The sequence below is a fragment of the Euprymna scolopes genome, chromosome 39 (assembly GCF_053919585.1).
Source record: "Euprymna scolopes isolate OS-2025 chromosome 39, ASM5391958v1, whole genome shotgun sequence".
Taxonomy (NCBI): domain Eukaryota; kingdom Metazoa; phylum Mollusca; class Cephalopoda; order Sepiida; family Sepiolidae; genus Euprymna; species Euprymna scolopes.
This window is the reverse complement of record NC_136520.1, coordinates 65,564,500-65,569,752: the sequence shown is the minus strand read 5'-3', so window position 1 is coordinate 65,569,752 and position 5,253 is coordinate 65,564,500. Positions and strand designations below refer to the sequence as shown.

At 37.6% G+C, this 5,253-nt stretch overlaps 1 pseudogene; it reads right to left on the bottom strand.

The window, feature by feature from the left end:
- Nucleotides 1-272: 272 nt before the first annotated feature.
- On the bottom strand, nt 273-410 carry LOC145263978 (U2 spliceosomal RNA; annotated as a pseudogene).
- Nucleotides 411-5,253: the final 4,843 nt, after the last annotated feature.

Genomic DNA, 5,253 nt, shown 5'->3' with positions numbered 1-5,253 from the left:
AGCCATTGATCGCATGCTCTCGTGTAATGAATGAATGCGTGAATGTAGGATTGACATGAAATTCTAAAATATAAACTAAAATGACCGAAAAATGGGCTTAAATGATTTAAATAAATAAAAAGTAAATTACTTAGAATGACTTTAATGAACTTAAGGATGAATTGAATGACCTTAAGAATGACTTGAATGCTTAAAAAATAACTGGAATCCTTCAAAAACAACTTGAATGATCTGGAGAATGACTTGAATGGTTTGAGACTGACTGGTTGTAAAGTGGGTGATCATTTTACATTTAATTAATACAGAAAAGTGATCCCCCACTTTATATCACAAAGTTACAAACATAAGAACAGCATGTAATAAGAACAGATACTACACTTTGATCTTGGCCAAAAGGCCAAGAAAAAGGTATGTATTTGCTCCCTCACCGAGCAAATTAGGCACAAGGCCGATTTTGAATGTGAGAAGTGAAGGGGAAATGGGGACCAACTCCCCGGGGAGTAGGGGAACTGGATAATGCCAATTGGTATGAAGGGTTGCCCTACATTGACCAAGGTCTGATATGTGGGGTTGCCCCCACATATGGTCTTTGCTTGCAGTATTTGCCGGAACAGGGTCAAAAGGACAAGAAAAGCTTAAAAAGCTAAGGACAGCATCTATTAAGAACAGACCTTTGATCTTAACCAAAAAGGCCAAGCACAAAAGTGTTAGGGACAGATTGACCAACAAAATGACCGACGGAGTGACTTATAGAGTCGCTTGCACGTGACTAAAAATCAGAGTACCTATTTACGATGCTTCCGCACGGGACAGAGTTAGACATCAGGGTCGTTTTTTTTTTAACGCGGAGAAAAGGAACAAAAATAAAAAAATTGTCTTAGTCATGAAAGATTTCTCCTCCACTGAGAGAGAACAACAAGAAATTGAAGTATATCATCTGAAGAACAGATGGTATTTATTTGCTTCCCCACGAAAGCAAATTAGATACAAGATCATTTTTTAATGTGGGGGGGGGGACCAGCCTCCACCCCAAAAAGGGCACTCTGGCAGTTTCCAAATAAGTAGTAATTGTTCTGGTATGAAGGGTTTCCCCTACATTGACCAACGACCAATTCCCATAGGCCAAGAACGCCTGCTCTTCTCCAAAAGCAAAAGTTATTTCTTAGTTGATATCCTGAAATTGTGAAATGAGAGGCTTAGCTTAGAAGAGGAGACACTAAAAACGGGGCCCTAACGACACACACTTGCACTTAACTTAATTTATCAAATGTATATGTGTATTTTGCTTTTATTATGTACGCAAATTGTGTGAGCAATGTTTCGCACTCTGGTTACCGACCACACTGGAATAAATACAAACAAGAAGATGACGAAGGAAGCCATAATACAAACTGTGATGTGCTCGGATAATCAGTCGCGGGTTCGGTTGCGCACATTTTTCGGCTATGCAAGAAAGAGCGTTCAAGAAAATTTTAACCTCTGACTCGGTGAGAGTCGGACGAGGTCATCGAAAAGTATACTACACATATTATTATTCCATTCACACCGTTTTCTCTTCAAGGCATCTCTTTGAGTCTTTGAGATGAAAAGAAGTCAACTAAAGCTGTCTGTGATTGACACGATAACAATTACGAATAAGATACGAATTATCTACAAGGGATTATATGGCGCAAATCAGCAGAGGGAAATTGAGAAAAGGACAGCGAAAGGGCGAGAGATATTGGAGAGGAATATTAAAAGAGTAAAGCTAGAAACTCAGAAAGCTTTAAGCGAAGAGATAGCGAATATATATATATATATATATATATATATATATATATATATATATATATGTGTGTGTGTGTGTGTGTGTGCGTGTGTGTGTGTGTGTGTGTGTGTGGACAAAAAAAAGGTCTTAATTGTTTTGTTATTTTATCTAACTTTGTATATCAATTTATTTTTCAAGATAATCACAAATCGGTAAAAAAAACGAACACTGTTTGGCGTAACCAAGATGGTGAAGGTCGTAACATTTTGAAATAAAATCTCTTTATTATTTCATACGTCACGTCAATACAACAGCCGGTTCCCTGCATTGCAATAGCCTTCTTATACTCTTTCATATCTAAGTACCGGCAATACTTCAAGAAAACTACCTTTCTCTATTATATATATATCTATATATCTATAAAAGTGAACGTGTCTGTCTGTCTGTCTGTCTGTGTGTCTGTGTATCTGTGTGTCTGTCTGTCTGTGTACATTTCCCTACGCAATAACTCTGTCAATTTTTAGTCAATAGATTCGAAATTTGAAATACCGGGTACTGAGATTTGGGAAAATCGATGTAACGGGTGTCAGCCAGAAATTTAGCTGTTAAGGGGTCAAATTTCAACGAGTTGACCTTTAAGAACTCTACCAAACTCCTCCGACAATTTTAGGTCTAGACACTTGAAATTTTAGATATAGGTTCCTTGAACCTGGATCTAACTTAATAAAGTAATTTCAGCCCGAAACTATAAATTTTAAGGGGTCATAATAGGGGTCAAAGTTTTAAAAAATTAACCATTTTTTTATTTTTTTTGCTTTTTTTTGCACAGCATACACCTCCAAACACCCGAGCAACGCCGGGCACCCCTGCTAGTATATATATATATATATAGATAGATAGTGAGAGAGAGAGAGAGAGAGAGAGAGAGGGAGAGAGAGAGAGAGTGTGTGTGTGTGTGTGTGTGTGTGTGTGTGTGTGTGTGTGTGTCAGGAGGCGATGAAAAAAATCCAATAAAGTGCTCGATCGTGGATGTGAGCGCTGAAGATACAATATTTATTACGACACTATATATACATATTTTAAGGTCGTGCCATTCGTTTAATTACGCCGAATCAACCATAAGAAGGTGGAAAGTACGCAGACTCTTTCCAACCTCTTCTGGTTGATTCGGCGTATTTAAACCAATGGTACGACCTTGAAGTATGTATATATGGTGTCGTAATAAATATTGTATAATATATATATATATATATATATATATATATATATATATATATATATAGAGAGAGAGAGAGAGAGAGAGAGAGAGAGAGAGAGAAAGAGAGAGAGAGAAACAAAACTTTATTTCTTTAAATATTACTTTCCTGACAACAAAATGTTTTTACGGAATAAAAAACAGATATCGTTTTCATGGGATTGACCTTGGCAGTTATAATTTCAAAATACAATTTTAAATTAGATATTATTGTTAACATTAAATTATACAGATTGATATCGTCAGCGCCGTGGAATTTCCATAGATTTTCGCTAGCGTATTATAAGTAACAATAGCGTTTTACAAAAATGGTGGGTCCATACTACACTGCCGGTGGCAATTCAGCAACTGTGTCAGCGAATAAATCGCCCACTTATAAATCTAATAACTGTGTATTATTCTCTAATTATCAAGATAATGACTAGGAAATCGTATCCTCTTTAGTTGACGGTAACCTAGTCATCAATTGGGCGGTACTGCATCGTTGAAAAGTTTAAAGGTCGAACAAACAGGGGCCGGTATCGTAGCAAGATCATGAAAAATTGAGGGAAGGCTGAGTGGATTGATGGGGCGTGTCAAGTCTTGTTATTAGTAGGATTGTTATCATTTTTTATGGGGAGAAAAAAAGGATTTTGTACCAACATGTACTTGGTCGTAATCCTACAGTTAACTGGGCGAACATCTGAAGTATAGTCGATAATTTGCTCAGAAATAAATAGGTCTAATAGAATAATGAAATATTTCTATTCTATTTCAATTAGCTTCTATAAATCAAGGAACTATTTTGTGGCTAATACTATATATATATATATATATATATATATATATATATATATATATATATATATATATATATATATATATAACATTATTTTTTTCACTATTATAATTAAATACCTACAGACACTAGTGTTTCATCCTTTCAGGAATCTTCAGTGCAGGGTGTCACGATTAATACCAGTCGAACGATTCGAACCCCGCATCACGAGACATCTCTGGCTCGATTAGCGAAGATCTAATCCATTCGACTACCATTAACCGCGTGAAATAACGTCGAATTTAAACATTTTAAAAATTTTTAAATATCTATTTCCGTCAGCCAGACAGTGATCTAATCGTTATACGATGATCCATGCATAAGAGCTAAATTTATATGTATAAATCTTTACTTGAGGTAACCTCTTATAAAGGCCCGAAGGTCACTCGAGCATAAGGGTTAATGAATGCAAGGTGGCAGTGAAGTAATCAGACCATTCGCCCATGTATGGAGTACTGCTGTCACATTTGGGTAGTGCATCTGCTGCTTGTCTCTCACTCCTGGACAGGGTTCAAAAGAGAGTCGCCAACCTGATAGGTCCTTAATGGTCATGTAGGCTTCAGCCTCTGTCCCATCGACGAAATATTGCATCCCTCTGCCTGTTCTACAAATACTTTAATGGTGAATGCTCTGACGAACTACAAGCACTTGTACCTCCTCAACGTGACTACCCCCGACAAACCCGACAAACTACTAAGTCCCACCCCTTTACAGCAGAGATCTCTTGGTGTAAGAAAGCCTTCGACTCCAATAGTTTCTTCCACAGAACTGCAAGTCTTTGGAACTCCCTTCCGGAATTCTGCTTTCCCTACTGTACTGATAGGCAGAAGTTCAAGTGTAATGTGAACAAACATATTTCTACACATCCCCCTTCATAATTCCCCCGCAAATTATGTCCCCGATAGTAGCCCCCTACTTCAAAGTGGCACTTGCCTTGTTTGGGGTGAAGATTGAATAAAAATTTTTTTTTTTTTAAATATGCATTGGGTGGAATTTGATTGTTTATAAGAACAACTTGACAGGGACTTGTGTGCATTAGATTTGAAGGCTACAGGTGTGTGTGTGCGTGTGTGTGTGTTTGTGTGTACGTGCGTGTGTGCGTGTTCCTGTGTGTTTGTGTTTGTGTGTGTGTGTTTGTTTGTGTGTGTGTTGGTTTGTGTGTGTGTTGGTTTGTGTGGGGGTAATGTGTGTATGCGTGTGTGTCTTATGTGAGTATGTGTGTGTATGTGTGTGATCTGCGCTAGAACATAGAAATCTCCAGGTTAGTATCGGGGGGGGGGGGGGCAATTAATCCACTAGGAGAGATGCATCCTCAATATTCCTAGGAGAAGAAAAAGGCTGGTGTAAAACCTGAGATTATCAGTTGTTCCAAAACGATGGTTGGTTCTACACAAAGCCTTCACCACTACAAACAAACATCATCTATGTGGATTT